The 20531-nt window shown below is 33.5% G+C and overlaps 1 long non-coding RNA gene across 1 annotated transcript; it reads left to right on the top strand.

Annotated features, from left to right (window-relative positions):
* Positions 1-5321: 5321 nt before the first annotated feature.
* On the top strand, positions 5322-15715 carry LOC131530580 (uncharacterized). The gene is made up of 8 exons (XR_009268431.1): positions 5322-5875; positions 11514-11551; positions 11665-11997; positions 12381-14025; positions 14114-14447; positions 14574-14690; positions 14818-14915; positions 15384-15715. It is a non-coding gene; the product is annotated as an uncharacterized LOC131530580 (long non-coding RNA).
* The last annotated feature ends 4816 nt before the right edge of the window (positions 15716-20531 follow it).

The following is a 20531-nucleotide window of genomic DNA, read 5'->3' as shown; positions in this document are numbered from 1 at the left end:
TCAAACATGGGCGTCTGCTTGCTTTATATTTTGTGCTTTCCTTTTCAGCAATGTATTTTTGTAGTTTTACACTATCGGTACACTGCTGAATAGCCTAGCGTGGCTGGTCACCACTCACCAGCATATGTTTTGTTTTGGATTGTCACATGTGTAGATTACTGGGGCCTGTACCATGATGGTGGCTGAACAAACTCAGGGTTACAGTATTCATTTTGAGTTGACAAAGTCAAAACAGTCCAATCCTGCTTTGTTGGTACCATGAAGCTGATCATCAACATTCTGTCAACTCAGGCATTGATCCTGAGTTTATGGAGCGCATGCACATGAAAGTGTGACATCAGTAGTGAACAGCCAATCACATGCCTTGAAATTGGAATTTACTTCTCGTAAGAAAGTTGATTCACTACCAAAGATTAAAAGTTAAAAAAAAAAGAAAAAAGAACAATTTAAACACATTTACACATCAAGATGAAAAGAGCTGTCCACGGAAGAAGACAACTTAAAGAAGCTCAAAGCTGATTGGTCAAATTTCAGTTTGAGATCTCTAAACCAGAACATAGCCTGCCCCGGAGCAGGTTAGCTGTGGAGTGTAAGTTACTATGGTGATGAACACCACTAAAAGTCAAATCACTTCCATGGTACCTAAAATGTTGGTGCAAACTAAATTGAAGATTATCTGGCTAACCAGCTAAACCGGCTTCATGGTACATGCCCAAGGTGTTTGTTTTTGGAGTTTTGTTACTCCTATTGTATCCTTATTCACTTCCTGTATTTAGCTCCTCTACACCTTGTTGCTTTGCTCTGAGGGCTATTCCAGAAAGCAAATATAATGGGGCTATTCGATGTTTTTATCCTGGTTGGAACTATCTTTCACGATGCCACTCCAATTTAATCTGGGTAGGAGATTCCAAATCCAGCACAGCTATTCAGTTCAATGAATATAATCAAGGCAGAAGTACTATAAACTTTTATTAAATACAGGAATTCTGGTCTCGTTTGATTTTGCTTACAAGCTGGCCAAAAACTGCTCATAAAAGATGGAAATACAAAAGTTTAGAGGATAATATAACACTTCCAAAATAACAACAAACAATACATAAAGAAATACAATAAACCCAAAAGAAATTACAATTTTCTTGTACACCACACTAATTCACACAAAAAGGAAATTCAAACATACTCTGTTGCAAATGGGGGTGAATGTGCCCCTCCTATTATCACAATGAGCAAGGCTATAAGTAAAGTCCTAGCTAGAACTCCAAAAGTATCAACAGAAAAGTACAAATGACGAGTCATGGGAAACACACACACACAACAAAAATGTAGTATTCACAAAACAATCATCTGTTTAATAACCACAAAAACAAAAATACTTAAGTAAATGAAGGTAGGGAAAACAGTGATCAGTTGCACTGGACAGGCACAACTGTAAAGAGAAAAAAAAAAGAATATTAAATAAAACAAAAATGTCAACCTATGTTAAATAAAACCACAATCTCATCAACAGACTATAGTTATTGTACTTCAACAAATAAATGGAAAAAAAAAAATACATTAGGAAATAATGCTACATCACATTTCACATAGAAACCACATTGAAATCCATTATTTATTACAATCAACAATATTAAAACATGTTAGTTATCCCAGCAATTAAAATGCGGAAAAAAAAAAATATATATATATATATTATATAGAGCTTTCAGTTAATTACCAAAACCACAAAAGGAGTACTACAGCCTTACATTTCCTGGAAAAGTAAACTAAATTATACTTCTCTACAAAGGAATAATTTATCTTAACACATACACTGATAGCTCTGAAGTGTACTAACTCTGAACCACAACCTGCTCTGGAGCAGGTTATGTTCAGAAAATAAATTGCTATGGCTACTTACTTACCCTGAAATTTAAGTTACCTCCATTTTTGGAACTGAAAGCTGAGTTTATCCACTTACCCTTAAACATACCTGGGTATGTCACACAGCCTGCTTTCTGGAATACCCCCCTGTTCCTTCTTTAGTGTCCTCCTGGGTTATCCTTGTTTGTTGTCATGACTATTCATTAGCTCCACCCACTTTTATTGTTTGCTCCCTTGGTAACTCATTGGCCCACTGATCTCCTTTGTATCCACCTTATTCTTCAACGCGGAAGTAAGCCGGTTTCTGTGAATGTGTGAGGCTTCCGGTTCATAAGCCGCCATAGAGAAATAACGAGAAGAATAACAAAGTGCAGTAAACGGTAAAACTGCTTGCACTACAAACCAGTGTGTTCATAATTAAGATAATACATTAAATTAATATGGTAAGACTCATCAATTTGCAATATCAAGCCGCAAAACGAGCAGTTTTGTACAGCTAAAAATAGCTGGATGACACTGGAAGCCAGACACATTAAATTTACAAATGGCTGCGCCCGCTCTAACGGGAAGAATAAAGTGGATAGATCCACCCTTTTCCTGAATGCAGAAGTCTCGCCCAACTGGAACGAATTATGCATTACATTTTCCGGTTTCTGGTGTTTCTAATCACATGAATGTGCTTTCCGAGCAAATAATATAATGTTAACCTATGAAAATGGTTTTAAAAGCATATGGCGCCATAGTTTCATCACTTTACAGTGTCGCTGTAAAAAAAAAAAAAAAAAAAAAAAAGTTGAGCAAACTTAAAATTTTAAGGCAACCAGCTTCAGCAGATTTTTGAGTTTTCTCAACTTGTCGTTTTAAGTTTATAAAAATTTGAGAATCTCCCACAAAAATAAGTTGAGCAAACTCAAAAATCTGCTGAAGCTTGAAGTTTGCTCAACTTGTTTTTTTTTTACAGTGTGCAATGACCGTCTTTTTGCAGTAACTAACCTGTCATATAGCCTATAGTTTAATGAGTGGGAAGATGACATGAAGCGACCTGCATGGATTTCTATGGAGACCAGAATATGACAGCATCCTAATATGACAGGAAGTTAGAATTCATTATGAACGCATTATGGTATACGAAACCTAACTTTAAAATAACACAAATTAATGCTCAGGCATCTTCCATGCTGCCGAAGCAGTTTCAAGTAAGTTGACATCTGTTTTTACAGTGTATTGTTTGTCAACACAGTAGGGCTGGGCAATATGGGCAAAATCAGTCGATATCAATAATTATCACGATAAATGTCAAATCTTTATTTCTTTCCAGTTTAAAGCCAGATTTTTGTTCCAAAGTGAAAGTTGTAGAAACCAGACTATTAATTTTCCTTAGCAAAATAAATATCTAAATAGAAAAATTAATTTCTTAGTTTCGGCATGTTCTAATGAGTGATATTGTTTCAAATCAAGAAACAGGTTTGGGTTGCCTGATAATATTAATAATATTATCACTTTTTTTGTCTCTTAGAAATGCACATTTGATAGTAGCTTGAGTTAGGATGCAGAGGCAAATTTTTGTTCATTATCAAAATCAGTAACATCTGTAAAAATTGTAGAAACCTCAGTTTTATATGTTTAAATTTATTCTGACTAAGGTTTTTTTTTTTTTTTTTTTTTAATTAAGCATTAGTCTCCCATAGTAGCATACTTTTAAATCATGATAAACACAGTTAAAACCACACATATAGCACCTTAATACCATGGTAAAAATATATCTATATGGTTTTTAGGTACCCTCTTTTTATGAAAAACAGTAGTCTAAAAACATTCAGTATAAATGCACACATGCTATAGCTATAGCTTAAATCACAAATACCTACTATATACCATTACTCCTGTAATAAAATTCAGTGTGAATATCCCAAATTTCCGCCACAATACCATGGTGCAGTGAGTGTTACTACATTAAATCCATGGTAAATGACGGCGATGTGTAGATTGAAAAGCCCTCTGACTGTATCCTTGCACAGTGTTTCTCCTGTTTGTCTTTAAACTAGTTTGAATCACAGTGTCATGTGTTCATCGCTGAATCCAAAGCACGGGATCTCACAGCGCTGCTTAGTGTTCGCGTGACCGTCTCATCAGCGAGTAAATGCATCTGCTCTAGTGAGCTCGCGCTGCGAGGCAGTTTGAGCCAAGCTGATAAACGGCCGTGTGGCGCGATTCAAATGATTCGTGCTGTTTCGTTCCGCTTTTGGCACATAAACATTGTATCGAACTTTTATCGAACTCTTCATATCGTTTTATCGAGGCAAAATATATCGTGATAATTATCGTTATCGAATTATCGCCCAGCCCTACAACACAGCCTATGTTTGTATTGTGTGTCCTAATTTTTGTTTATTTATTTTTTTCACTTGTTTGCACACATGAAGTATCAGTAAACTGAATTGATATTTTAATAGATTTAATTGTCTGATAGTCTATGCAAAGTCAAGCAGTAGCATTATGAGCAGAAGGTCAATAAATCGAGCCATAAATCAAGCCAACCAGCTACAAGATGAATCATAACATTAAAAACTTTTATTGGAAGCAAAAAAAGAAAAAAGAAAAAAAAAGAAAGAAGAAAAACATTTGAAAATCAAACAAAAAGACAAAGGTACTAGACTGAATTTATTACTTACTGAACGGCTTTAGTGGGAAAGAACTACAATCCCATGAAGCGGTTCGCGGTTCCCTAATGGCAGAGGGCGTTCCCTGAAAGCTCTTTCGGCTTTTGTTTCACTCGACTCGGCTTGGTTGGATTTTTTTTTTTTTTTTTTGCACAGCGTCATGGGTAATGTAGTCAGATTTTCACCACATCTTTCTCTACTAAACACGATCATTTAAAAATAAATAAAAATAAAAGTTGAAATAATGCAAATTGGTGGTTTCAACGAGCATATAGGCCTATACAACCTCGGAACTCACAGTACCGTCTTTAACGGTTTTAAAGTTACTGTTAAAAACCAGTTCCCTATTTACAAAATGAATAGTGTGTGCTTTCCCGTCGGAAGCCAACTGTTGCACACGGAAGCAGCAGAAGGAGACGGAGTGCGCTGAAGAAAAAGAAAGAAAAAAAAAACAAAAACGGTGAAACATAGTGATGGTTCACATCTGGTTCTACAATATATGGTCATTGTTGTGATTAATTTGTGTCGGTGTACTGGCACTTAACATTTACATTTAGTTATTTAGCAGACGCTTTTATCCAAAGCGATTTACAAATGAGGACAATGGAAGCAATTAATCTTTATTATTATTATTATTATTATTATTATTATTATTTATTATTATTATTGCACAAATTGTAGAAAAATACAAGAACAGGGAAACAAGACATAAATATATTCCTACAAAGAACAATCATAAAAATAAAGACAAAAAAAAAAAAAAATCTGGATTTGCCTACATCAAATTATGGAATTATCTATAGGCTACAGAAAAGTGCAAAAAATAAAATTACATAGTGCATCAAAAATTGGCACTCTCTTTGTTATTTGTAAGTATTAGAGATGAAACGAGAATCAAATTCAGAAAGAAAAAGGAGATTTAGGACAATGGAAGCAATCAAAATCAACAAAAGAGCAATAATACTCAAGTCCTATGACTTAATTAAGTAACATAAATGAAACATTAATTCATAAAGTAAGTATGTGATCTATCTATTTTACTCCTTAGACAAAGTAAAATCTATAATTTAAGGGAAACACTTCTTGATACTTGAGCCAATCACGTGGTTTTCAGGCGAATGCAGCCTCGACGTCATACATCACGTGCTCTTGGATAAACGAATCAAGCACCGATACAGTCCTACGATGTGAAATCCGTTTCTTTTCTTTTCTTTTTTTTTTACGGAAGCGGAGCTTCGGTTTCGAAAGTAACTTTTTTTTCCTCCAATTTTAAAATCGCCCACTACGTTTCCCTTACTTTAAAGTAACGTTAGGACAAACGACACATAGCAGAATACGACAGTCATGTTTGTAAGGTATGTACGGTTTTGTGAATAAATTTAAAATTGTCTGTGAATGTTTTCAGTCTTCTGAGCTTTTTGTCAGACTGTAACAGTTACCGCTTGGTCGGTGTGTGCGATAACACGGTAAAACAATAGATAAATTAGATACATTTATAACTCTATACTTTGTTTTATTATTTTGGCATTATATTTCAGAAAACTATAATGCTGCTGCATCATGAGTGTTTCCAATAGGCCTATAATCGATCGATCTGTTATTTTTTTCCCTCTCTTGGAAAGACTTGGGTAAAGTTGGTTTTATATTCGCACATTCACAACATTCACACATTTTCGCGTTCAATAACTTGCTAATTGTTGTGCAAAAAATTTCTTTATTGCACATTCTAATCAGCAACATCATTGTAACCTACTACATTTTTTTTCCACAATCGATCAAAATGGGCAAGTGTTGTTTTAATATCAAATTTACTTGTGAATGTCCGCTGAATGTCCAATGTAGTGTGGTTAACAAATTAATTGAATGCAATAGTCCGAATGTGCGAATATATAACCAACTCTACCCATGTCTTGGAAAGTCAAAGAAAAGCTCTTATGTATTTTCTTTTTCTTTTCTTTTCTTGTTTAGCTACTGGGGCAAATGGGAAAACAAAAACTGTATTTGTTGAAGTTTCAATTTACCAAACGATGATGACTTCCTTTCCAGTAATGAATAGGGTGTATAAATAATTATACAAAAATAAGTCAGTTAAACGTTTTGAACATATCTTTCTTGTTAGAGGCTATAGTTCTGTGGGATAAAAACAATGTGTATGCTGGATGTAAGAAAATATTTGATGATCTAGTGGATGTGATTGAGTTTAATACTGTTACAAATACATTCCATCTTAAAATAGCTGAAGTGGTAAAACAACACAGATGAATGTTATCACAAGGAGTCACAAGTTTTAAACTGGAAATGTCATCTCAGCAGTTTTTTAGTGTATAGAGAAGTAAAATCCATTGCAGCAAGCATATCTTTATCTAGATTTTTTTATAACTGGCACACACTGAAGAAAATCACCTGTATCCCTAAGGCAGGGGTACACTGTAAAAAATGTACCGTAGAATTTACAGGATGTTACTGGCAAAAAAGTTGCCAATAAAATCTTGTAAAAATGATGTTAATTGCTGTAAAATGGATTACAGTATAATACTGCAAAGCAAATCACAGTTAATTGCTGTATGTGAAATACAGTCATTTGTAGTATTTTTTACAGTAACATTGAATTAAACTTGTAGTTTATATTAAAGCAATATTTTGTAATCTCGCGAAAGTACAGTATTTACCTGGTAACAAAAGTTGCCAATAAAATCCTGTAAATATATTTTACAGCAATATATTGTAATCTCACTAAAGTACAGTATTTACCTGGCAACAAAAGTTGCCAATAAAATCCTGTAAATACCCCTAAATCCAAGATGATTTTGTAATAATTTAACAATGAAAATGCTGCAAAGAATAATTTTAACAGTAAACTGTAAAATACTGATTTAAATGAATTATCATGAGAACTATCTTAATACATTTACAAATGAATAAAAACCAAGTCAAAGATGTTGCAAATAAATATTTATTAAAACTGGCAGAAAGACATTGCAAGGCTTTTACTGGTAAAAATAAAAATGTCAGTCTTTCAACAATTAAAATCTTATCATAAAAATAGCATAGCATCACAAAATAACTACAAATAACTGTTATATCACAAAAAATAAGCCATATTCGGAGTAGAACATTTACTTTCTATAAAAAAATTAAGGTCAATCAACAGAATTTGTATAATTTTGGTTAAAGGATTAAAATAAAATGCTGGAATCAACATTATACCACAAATTCTGTTGTTTGAGCTTATGTTATATTAAATTTAGAATATTCCTGCAAAAGACAATTTAATAAATACATACTGAAAGTCCATCAACTTTCTGAGATGAGCACACAAATGAGGGTTGTCCCTCTTCTCTGAGACCTTTCCACTTGCTTTGCCTCTATGTATCCGTCTTGTATCCAGTGAGTGTTGTGATTCCAACAAAACATTTGCACATAAAAACAAGCAGAAGCTTTAGAATAAAGTTCAGTATTAAATGAAACTAGCTCAATAAAATAAATGTAAAAATGCCACTTATACAATACAAGCAGCATTTACCAGTACTTAAACTAAATAAGTAACCTTTTTCACAAATGAAATTACTCAAGTAAAACATGGTACCTTTGAAATTAATTCAAGTGTGCAAAAGTCGCCTGCTCCCGGGACACCAGGCTGAAGTTGTAATAAGACTGAAATTCCAGCCGCAAAGTTGAGGTGTGTATTCACAACCATGTGACCCTCGAATAGGTCTAGTCAAAAGCCACTGGGTGCACCTGAAATTAATAAATAGAAGCAATAATGTAACTTACAATACAGTATTTCAATTTAAAATGTAATCTAAAATACAAGTTTATCAAATGATTTACAACAGAATTAATACATTACCTAATGCTTCAGAGTCTTGAAGCATCAAACATTTCTCCACATCAGTTGCTATTCTTTGCACCTACAAGAAATAATGAAAATTATCTTGTGATTTAAAAAAAAAAAAAAAATGCATTTACATAAATGAGACCAAAATGAACACCCAAAAAGGCATATATTTAAAAAAAAAACTTTTACATTTGATTAATAAATTCAGTTATAATAATACATTGTAGAACTGTACCACCAATCAAATTAAATTACAACTGTGTTATGACATTAATGTTTTACATGAATTTTTGAAATTACAAATAAGAAACGTTGTAAAAATGCAATGATACTTTTTAAACGTGAAACTAAACCGCCATTAGGTGGCAGCAAATAACTTAATGAGTGAGTCAATTGAGTCATTCATGGAACCGATTCGTTCAGAATGCTGAATCATTCAGTAAAAACACCCCTGAGTTTTGTTTTGATCTTTGTTTGGAACGATTTTCGTTTATTTCGGTGAAATAAAACAACAGTCAATATTGTGTCTAAAAAGTAAGTAACTTAATGTTAACTAATTGTTTATTGAACTAGGTAACATTTGCAATCGTGATAATCAGCAACAGATCACTTGTTATGCTACTTAATAATATCATGTGTTATAAATAAACTCAACAGTTTGAACATTTACCTCATGTTTCTTCCGTGAGTTTATGTGTGCTGTTAACGTTACTTGTTTTGATGTTGAATGTAACATTAGCAAAATCAGAATCAGTCTCGCGTTTCGATGCTTCCCTAGTTTTTTTTTTCACTCAAGTTTTAATCAGGCTAACTTGTCCAATCTGCTAGATTGTAAAGATGTATTTCACAAAAAAATTGGCCTGGACAAGATGTCGAGTACAACTACAGTGCAGGGCAATAGACACAATTTCTCATTTACATGTTGTTTCTAATTATAGTAATTTGACAGTTGAACACATATAAACAAATGAAATTTCACATATTTTGCTGTTCGTCAGTTATTTCGACAGATAGAAGTTAACGTTACTATGACAATCGTTCACACTGGGCATTATGTTAAAAGTTTGATAAACGCTACTTTAAATGCTCTCAATAAGAAAATTAAACTGCCAAAATGAGAAAAATGCAGCATTCAGCCTAACTATGCTATGATAGCAATTTCCATTTTACTGCACATACCAAGGCCGCTTGTCTAAATGTGTGATAGCAGGCTATTGTGACATGATATCACTTATACATTAACTTAAATAAATATAAAAGGATATATTTCTTAAGTGAATTTACCAGGAATTATGAATAAAGCCTCTAATCTTCAATCGTTCTGGCACTGCTCCAGTCGGCTGGATTTCAGATTTGAACGATTCGCGCGCAATCCCATAATGCCACACTACAGTAAAGTAGTGTAAAAAGCAGGAGCTACAGTGATAACACCTGCTTCTTGTAAATTAATTACAGTTGACATGGAAATATACAGTTAACAACTGTAAAACCTTATTTGACCCATAATGCATTGCGAATTACAGCTACATCTTGTAAAATATTTAAACAGTAAAATTCTGTAAAGTTTTGCTGTAGAAACTACAGCAATTTTTTACAGTGTAGGCAAGTTTGGTCCTTGAGAGCCGCTGTCCTGCAGAGTTTTCAAGTCTGTCCTGGGGGCCCCCCAACCCTGCGCATTTTGTATGTCTCCCTCATCTACCTGATTCAACTCATCAGCTCATTAGTGGAGACCGCCTTAGTAGAGACGACCTGAACTGGGTGTGTCTCATAAGGGAGACACACAAAACTTGCAGTGCTGGGGGGCCTCCAGGACAGGTTTGAAAACGTCATATTGAACAAAGCCTTTGCCTACCTTTGCACATCAGTGTATGTGTGTGTGTGTGTGTGTGTGTGTGTATATATATATATATATATATATATATATATATATATATATATAAAATATACACGGTACAAGGGCATGTTTTTATGAAGATGATTTGTGCAGATAAATTTAGAATAAAACACTGCAGCAATCGCTTAAAAAAAAAAAAAAAAAAAAAAAAAAAAAGGATGACGGACATTAAACAGCATTGTATTATGATTGTACAAGCATTTAATTATTAATTAAGAGCACCATAGGAATGTTTGTATTTCTTAAAATTCATCTGTCACAAAGGTGAATAGGGTAAAAAAATAACTAATAGTTATCGCCTTACTTACCTAGTTGATTGATGACATTGATAATTGCAAACATTTTTTGTATTACAAGTTTTCTAAAATGTTAGGTTTAAATATGCAAATGAGGCATTATTTAATGAAATATGCACTAATTTGCATACATTTCTAGTACAAAAATCTAAACACCGGATGAAGTCAGTTTCAAAATTCTTGTTAATTTTTTTTGACATATTACAGTCAAAAGTTTTTACAGAGGGAATTTTGGGTATCTCATTTTGTCACTCCATAATTCAGAAAATACTTAGAACAGACAGAAAACACTATATTTTGACAATTTTGGGGGGATTAAAATGTTGTATATAATCAAGCGAATTATATATGAACAAATCCCTCTGTAAAAACCTTCAGGATATAGACAGGAATAAAAATGTAAAGTTTGGTGTGTCTAAGTGCTACTGAAGTGGAGATTTATGGCTCAGTGTAGGAGAAAAAACTCATTTTGAGAAAACGGCCTTTAAAAATATGTATTGTAATTGAAATCTATTGACACAAATAGATAAAGTGCTATAAAAGAAACACTTAACAGTGTCTTTTGAATGTTTTCGTTCTACTAGTCTGAAAAAACACTTTATGAAAAACCAAAAAGCCCAAAATCTCAAAATTGACAGGTGCATAAAAAAACAGTGTTTTTGCATGCAGTGTCTCCCCTTAAATTAAATCTTTCTGTGATTTAAATGTTAAATTAATTTATTTTTTAATGACTTTGGCAGAGTAATTCATTGCACTTGAAATAAAATCTCCCTTACCGTCAGACCATATAGCATGGCTTTGAAGTCATGCTTTACATCTTGGCATGATTTGTATTTATTGTCAAGCCCTAAAGTAAATAAAGCTTAAGTTTGTCTGAAATAAAAACCCTGTTTTCAGTTGACAGGAACCAGAAGTGTGGCCTAAGCTTCTCATAGACAAATATTAACATTTATTTCTTTGTGCAGATGCTGGTTCATATTATTTATACATCTGATAGACAAAGGTTAGTATTGACAGGCGTCAATTAAGATATTTGAAAATCATCCGTTAAAAATGTTCCATTCTTTGCAGTTTGTTTTGTTGTTTGCTTTCTAAGGTTGTTACTCTTGTCTCCAGTGTCTCTGCAGGACCCAGCTGAAATCATTGGTGGTGTTGGAGGCTCTGTCATCTTGCCATGTTCATACAAGGAAAGAGTGCTAAACACAGAAGAAATTAATGTGTTTTGGAGATACAATAATAGCGTGGTTGTTATTGATATTGAAAAAGGCATTCCCTTAACAAAAGAACAGGATGCAATGTTCAAAGATCGAATAGATAGTTTTCCCTCAGATTATAAGAAAGGAAACTTCTCCATCAGACTCGAACATCTGAGTTTCACCAGTATAGGAGAGTTCTCCTGCTTTATCCAAAATGTGGACAAGGAATACAAACTAAGGCTGCAAGTTAGAGGTGTGTATAACAGTCATTACTGATTTAGATTGATCGATATAGTTATCATGGATTGATATGGTTGTGGTTTAACTTTAGTTCCATATTTATAGTTTTGATTGGATGTGTGTGTATTTATTGCATGTGTTTGTTACTTTATGTTTTTTGTTATGTACCTGTCTGGTACAATGCATGAAATAGAAACATTTATGTTAAAATTGCACATGGTCCATTTTCCTATAAAAAGAGAGGGAAAAAAAGACTGTAATTTTGATCTAATCTGTCATTCCTGATTAAATATATTTCCAGCTTTAACACTTTATATATATATATATATATATATATATATATATCTCATTCAGATTGCCTCAACAGTAATTTTGTTTCATATTTGTGTCTAACAGCTCCATCGCCCACCACTTCAGTGTCTACTCCAAAAACAAAGACTAATATGAGAAACTCCTCCTTGAAAACACAACCAGATGGGATTGTAACTTTCCTGACTGCTGTTTTGGGAGTTTATATGTTGCACCATATCAGAGTATTTTACTAGAATGCTGTATTGCTAAACTGTCTCTCACACTGTGGCTTTTTTAAACATGTAATCAGAATTATTTTTGTCTATATTATATTATAGTGAAATATATTCTGACTACTGTACAAACTATGGAAAATGATTAAGATTATATATAGTTCTCATCAGAATTGTGCTTGATGAAGACCTGATTGGTCGAAATGCTCCACTGTTTTTGATCAACTCAGTAGCATGTAGACATCTTGTTCTCATAGCCATCAAGATGTGTCCAGGTTACTTTTTTCTGTATATGCTGGTATATTTGTTACTGTTACAGCCTGTTTAATTAGAATAAGGACAGCGGAAGCTGTGGAAATGTATGCATAGTATATATTTTAACAATATTAAATATGTACAATAGTATTCTTATGACAACATGTCTTTTGCATAAAAATGTCTGCTAAATACATGTAAGGTATACATTTACGGTTTTAAAAACTATACAGCATAAATTGCATTAATTTCTTATTTGTCATTGTAAAGCTCAGAGAATACATTATTTGATTTCTCAGCCATATAAATTATGCATGTTACTTAATATGGTTGTGCAGCCTTCAGAGGTAATTAATCAGAACCGTTTTAACATACAATAAAAATTGAGCCGCCTTAGTTTTTTTCTTTTTAAATAAATAATATATAATAATTATTTTTCATTTAGTGATTAATTTTCAAGCAAATTGTCTGTGCAGTATTGTTGTGAAATATACTATTGTGATAGAGTGAAATTGTGATTTGAGCAACAAAATATTCTGCAACCCAGAACTTAAATTATCACCTTAGCACCAACCCAAAGGAGTTCACTCTTCACAGCTCCACACAGTTATAACATGTCAAAAATGATTTTGTAGTCTTCTAATACATGTATCATTAAATGACAATGCTTTATAACATAAGGTCTTACTGTTTTAATTTACTACTATAAATAACAATTGCACACGCATTTTATTTCCTTATTACCCTTCTAAAAATTAAAAGCATTGATATGTACACTAAAACATTTTTCAATATATCCTTGTGAAAGAATCATTATTTTAAATTATATAGAAATTCCCAACTAGAAAATGGTGTTCACTTCAGTGGAAATACGTATTAAGGCAACAAAAAACAAATAAAAGACAGTTTCTCCTTGAATAAAAGATAGACTTACTCTTGTTTAATGCTGGTTTGTATGTTACATCACACATGCTTTAAATGGCTCTTGAAAAAAAATGGACACCATACATTTAGATTACAGTGTTAAAAATGGATTCTGAAAGAGGATTATTACTTAGAACTATTACTTAAGAGTATGATGTTGATTTAACAAAAACTGTAATTATCATGCTTCATCAGAGTAGCCCAGCTCTGACTTCCTCTCTTGTCTGTGTGGTCGAGGTTTCATAGTGTTTCCGCTCACAGTAAAAGATGTTTGAATGATCACAGTATAGAAGATAATCATATGGATCAGACGATGAAGATCATACAGCTTCACATCTGTGAGTTTACCACATCACATTTGATTGAATCGGTAAATTACGTTTTTTATGATTTTCTATATTAATAAATGTTTTCTTTCTCTCATAGATCTGTTGATGTGGTCTCAAGCCGCAGAGAGTGTAACAAACACAGCAGTAACTTTAGGAGCTGATGTGAATATAAGCTGTGATCTTGATATAAAGGAGATTTACTGGTACAGACACAAATCACCAGATCCTCCAGTGCTTCATCTTACGCACTTACAGCAGCACTAATGAAGGAGCTAAATATGAAAACAGCATCTTCAAACTCAAATACTCGGTGAAAACTAACAGCCATCTGTTCATCAGAAATATCAGCACTGATGAATTAGGAGTTTATTATTGTGTCAAAACTAGTGAACCATTAAAATTCAGCAACGGCACCAAAATCTACATCAGCTGTGAGTTATTTTCTCATTTCAGATGTATTTTTAATCCATATGATGGATTCCATGTTGAATATACTGTATGGGTTTATAACGCTAAAGACTGAAACAGAGATTGATAGAATTAGAAATATTTTACAGACTTGGTCCACAGGAATCAGACAGAATCGAATGATGCTCCACAACACGAGACTCGATGGAGAAACCTGATCATCACATCGGTCCTGTTCAATGTGCTTTTGATCATTGCAGTAATAGGTATGGAATTTTACTACATTCTGATTAAAGTCTAAATGAATTAAGTCCAGGGAAACTCTAGAAAAGTAAACTCTTGTTAAGATTGTTACATGTGAATTCAGTGATGTTAAATTCAGAGCCATTTCAGGTTTGGTGAAGTGCTGCCTTGATGCAACTAGAAGATCAAAAAATACTTCAGAGAAACCTCAAAGCACCACAGCAGCTCAAAACACAAATGATTTACAGGTAAAATGCTTCTTTAAATTAGCTTAATTACTTTTAATATATTAGTTTACATTGTAATCTCTCCATTGTATTCTTGCATTCATAAGTTAATACTTGTGATGTGATAGTTACCGTTTACTTGTGGCTAATCCAAGTAAATCCTTTCAACTTCAAATAGTGTATAATAAAACTACATGAAATGTGTGTTAGAAACATACATTTAAAACTTAGTACGCAAACGGGATACTCAATTCTGATTGGTCAGTCGCAACATTCTGATCAAATATTTGTATATAAATACAGCTAAACTGTATATTTGATCGTTGTGCTAGTTTATCTCTCTCTTTTTCTTCACCTTTCAGTATGATACAAGACAATCGGGGTCCTTATCACCCTGTCAGGGTTTATTTTTCAGTTATGACCATCTGGCTGTGCATTGTCTTTACATACAATATATGGTCATTCATTTGTATGATCATCTTCTTTTAGTATGCTGAAGTTGATTTCTCCAAGCGCTCCAGAAAAAACAGACCTTGCCCAAGACCAGACCAGGACCAGACCACCTACTCTCTTCTACAGCCAGTAAAAACAGTTTGACAGCATTTTAAATTGTCTATACATATAAAAGTCCTTACAAATCACATGATTAAAGCTTAATAAATATAGTAAATATATTATTATTTTTATTATTATTATTGGCGTGCATGTTAATTGTTTTGAATAATTTTGGTTCTTACATGTTAAAACTTCTGAACAGCTCTGTTTTGTGGTTAGCATAAGTGTGGTTTCATGTGAAAGAAATGTTCCACCAGTTTGGTCAGTTGATATGAAATAAACATAAACCTTTGCATGCATATAGATATGTGGTTTAAACTTTTTTTTCCGAGTGAAGGTGGGTAAAAGTTTCCTTTTTACCTGACACAAAGCTATAGATAGATTTCCTTGAACCCATTTTATATTAGTTTCTTATGGTGGTTGCATTCCAGCAAAACCATCTGTGTCTCAGAATCAGGAAGAACAGTGATTGTCAGCATTGAAAAAAGTTACATTCAACTCATGATCTCATTTCTTCCATCAACATCTGAGCCAATACCTTTGAGATAAATGGAAATGCTAAAATATACAGTAGCTTTGGGTTGTGACCATATATGTTCAAACAAACCTGTGAAAAACAGTGCTAAATGTAAATAATGAAACACTAACCAATCTGACCATCTTCCAATATATTTTATTGTTGACATCAAAGTGAAAACCATTTTTTTCTATTCAGCATGTGTCATGTTAATCACTTCGCATATTGTTGGGTCTATGCAGTTCTTGGTAACATTAATAAATGTCAGTATCTAATTTTAAAGATTTTGGTACTGTGTTGGGACACCATTTGTTGAAGTAAACCATCAGTGAATGACTGCACTACTGTACACAGTTGTAAAAGACTAAAAACAAACAGTGTACAAACATCATGTTTCACATGAAAGTCCCCAAATAATTTATTTTATTTATTATTAATTTAAGAGTTATTAAAGATTATATATAACTAAAACAGTCAATATTTGAAGGAAAGTGTTAGGTCAAATAAAATATGAAGTTAATTGTAATTAATGTAATTAATTGTAAGTGTCACTTTATTTGTAAAAAGAAAAATGGACAGTTCTCCTTAAAAATTAAGGTAACACTTTATTTTGATGATCCCTTTTGAACATTCTGTTGACAATAAATAAGTAACTTTGCACCTACATGTCAACAAACTCTCATTAGAGTATTTGTAGACTGATTAATTCTACCTGGTCTCATGGCATAAACCTACCTGGGTGCACGTTTTAGCGAGACGTGAAATACGTACCAATAAGTATATCACTGCAGTTTCCAAAATAAATAAACATAATTAATTATTAATAAAGATTAATAAAGCATAATTTTCGCACAAATACTTGAAGAATATCATGTTATAAGACAATATTAATATGCTGCGAGATTTGAAAACTGATGCTTTTGAACGTTAGCATCACACATATCCAGCTTCATATCTATGAGTTTTCATAGACGGTAGGTTTGTTGGGTAGCTCACGGAGACGTATTTGAGAGGTGAGGAGCTCAGGTTTGAATCCCGTGTAACTATGGTTCAACAAAACAGTTCAAATCTGCATACAAATCCAACGATCCCGGCCGACTCGTCCCGATTCCAGACTACCCATTACTTTAGACATCCTCACCAAATGTATCCACTCCCTCCGCACAAATTACCAGCCCCATAATACCGCCTGGACACTCGACGCCATGTTCATTTTAGCCTTCTTCGGGGTTTCTGAGATGCTCAGAGCTAACCATCTCCTCTAAATTCGATCCGGCCATCAACCCCACCATCTCAGACCTAACAATCCTCGATAGCGAAACCATTTATTTTCTGATCAAACAAAGTAAAACAGACCAAGTTAAGAAAGGTCATTTCGTTTACATTTTCAATCTTTCCTCTCCTATCCAACCTTACCAAGCTGTCCTCGAGTACCTCATCTCCAGGATTTCCCAGGCCAAATCCCCTCTCGAACCTCTATTCTTAGACGAGGCCAAAAAACCCGCCAGTCGCTCCTGGTTCCAAAAACATCTCAAATCTGTCCTGCTAGCGGCAGGTATCTCAACAAAAAATTTCTCCAGCCATTCCTTTCGCATCGGGGAAGCAACATCAGCAGCCCAAAAAGGCCTCACCAAACAGCAGATCCAAACCCTAGGAAGATGGTCTTCAGAAGCTTTCCAAAGCTATATCAGAACGAACCAGTTCCACATTAAATCAGCCCACCAGATTCTCATTGGGTAAAGTTTAAAAAATAAAAAATAAAACAAATTAAAATAAAGCCTTCCAGACATTTTTAAACTTACCTTTTCAAGTCCCACGCTCGGCGAGGCTCACCTGACATTCATTTTATGGTATGACATCTGGTACTTAAGTAAAAAGCAAAGTTAATATTACATTATTAGGCTACTTTTCCTATCGCCCATTATAGATCAACTAATATAATCTATAAAGGTGCAAAATGCATTTACTTACACATATTTGAGAATCAAGATATTTCATGATATATTTTGGGAATATTTAGAATAAAAAATAATACATAAGCCTATATCAGGTTATACAGTGGTAGTGTGGCTGCTGTGACAAGCATGAGAATTGCTGTAGCTGAGGCAAGCTGACTGATGTTATCAAGTACGCTGCTCATTGCAGAATTGCCGGACTTGCATCGTCCCGTCTGCGGGAGTTCACACTTCCGAGTCGAACTCGCGACGTCAGAACTACCGATGAGGATGCAAGTCCGAAATTTGCGTACTTGGTATTGAGAAACGCGCGCAGACCTACGTCACCAGACTATTTGCCTATTCTTCTCTGTACTTTAGACCGCGATCGAAATGCAGACATCAACAGGTCTGGGGTAAAAAAAAAAAATTGTCCCAGGAACTTTTTTCCCAGGAATTGTTCCAGGTAGTTTTGGTGGAAAAGAGGCTTTAGCAAAACATTGTTAAAAAAAAATAATAATAAAAATAATAAAAACAAACAGTGTACAAACATCATGTTTCACATGAACGTCCCATAATAATTTATTAAAGAATTATTAAAGATTATATATAACTAAAAGAAAGTGTTAGGTCAAATAAATATGAAGTCAATTGTAATTAATGAAATTAATTGTAACTTTTTAATGAGACAATTATTTATGAAGTTCGTATAGTTATGTAAGTGTGGCTTTATTTGTAAAAAAAAAATAAAATAAATAAAAAATAAAACAATAATAAAAATTAAATGGACAGTTCTCCTTAAAAATTAAGGTAACACTTTATTTTGATGATCCCTTTTGAACATTCTGTTGACAATAAATAAGTAACTTTGCACCTACATGTCAACAAACTCTCATTAGAGTATTTGTAGACTGATTAATTCTACCTGGGGTGTATTCCAGAAAGCATGGTTAACTTGCCGTCAGATAAACCCTGAACTTTCGGTTGATTAACCCCAAACCTTGCTTACTCGAGGTATGTGGTTCCAAAAACATCTCAAATCTGTCCTGCTAGCGGCAGGTATCTCAACAAAAATTTCTCCAGCCATTCCTTTCGCATCGGGAAGCAACATCAGCAGCCCAAAAGGCCTCACCAAACAGCAGATCCAAACCCTAGGAAGATGGTCTTCAGAAGCTTTCCAAAGCTATATCAGAACGAACCAGTTCCACATTAAATCAGCCCACCAGATTCTCATTGGGTAAAGTTTAAAAATAAAAATAAAACAAATTAAAATAAAGCCTTCCAGACATTTTTAAACTTACCTTTTCAAGTCCCACGTCATGAGGCTCACCTGACATTCATTTTATGGTATGACATCTGGTACTTAAGTAAAAGCAAAGTTAATATTACATTATTAGGCTACTTTTCCTATCGCCCATTATAGATCAACTAATATAATCTATAAAGGTGCAAAATGCATTTACTTACACATATTTGAGAATCAAGATATTTCATGATATATTTTGGGAATATTTAGAATAAAAAATAATAAAACAAACAGTGTACAAACATCATGTTTCACATGAACGTCCCATAATAATTTATTAAAGAATTATTAAAGATTATATATAACTAAAAGAAAGTGTTAGGTCAAATAAATATGAAGTCAATTGTAATTAATGAAATTAATTGTAACTTTTAATGAGACAATTATTTATGAAGTTCGTATAGTTATGTAAGTGTGGCTTTATTTGTAAAAAAAATAAAAATAAATAAAAATAAAACAATAATAAAAATTAAATGGACAGTTCTCCTTAAAAATTAAGGTAACACTTTATTTTGATGATCCCTTTTGAACATTCTGTTGACAATAAATAAGTAACTTTGCACCTACATGTCAACAAACTCTCATTAGAGTATTTGTAGACTGATTAATTCTACCTGGGGTGTATTCCAGAAAGCATGGTTAACTTGCCGTCAGATAAACCCTGAACTTTCGGTTGATTAACCCCAAACCTTGCTTACTCGAGGTATGTGGTTCCAAAAACATCTCAAATCTGTCCTGCTAGCGGCAGGTATCTCAACAAAAATTTCTCCAGCCATTCCTTTCGCATCGGGAAGCAACATCAGCAGCCCAAAAGGCCTCACCAAACAGCAGATCCAAACCCTAGGAAGATGGTCTTCAGAAGCTTTCCAAAGCTATATCAGAACGAACCAGTTCCACATTAAATCAGCCCACCAGATTCTCATTGGGTAAAGTTTAAAAATAAAAATAAAACAATAATAAAAATTAAATGGACAGTTCTCCTTAAAAATTAAGGTAACACTTTATTTTGATGATCCCTTTTGAACATTCTGTTGACAATAAATAAGTAACTTTGCACCTACATGTCAACAAACTCTCATTAGAGTATTTGTAGACTGATTAATTCTACCTGGGGTGTATTCCAGAAAGCATGGTTAACTTGCCGTCAGATAAACCCTGAACTTTCGGTTGATTAACCCCAAACCTTGCTTACTCGAGGTATGTGGTTCCAAAAACGCGTCCGGGAGTAAGTTCATTCAACTCAGAGTATGTTCCTGGTTAAGACTCGAGACATTCTCAACAGAGCGACGAATCGACGAGTCACTATGGAAACGGACGCTAAGAAT

This window comes from Onychostoma macrolepis, chromosome 22 (genome assembly GCF_012432095.1).
Source record: "Onychostoma macrolepis isolate SWU-2019 chromosome 22, ASM1243209v1, whole genome shotgun sequence".
In the NCBI taxonomy this organism is placed as follows: Eukaryota; Metazoa; Chordata; class Actinopteri; order Cypriniformes; family Cyprinidae; genus Onychostoma; species Onychostoma macrolepis.
This window is presented reverse-complemented; position numbering and strand designations above follow the sequence as displayed.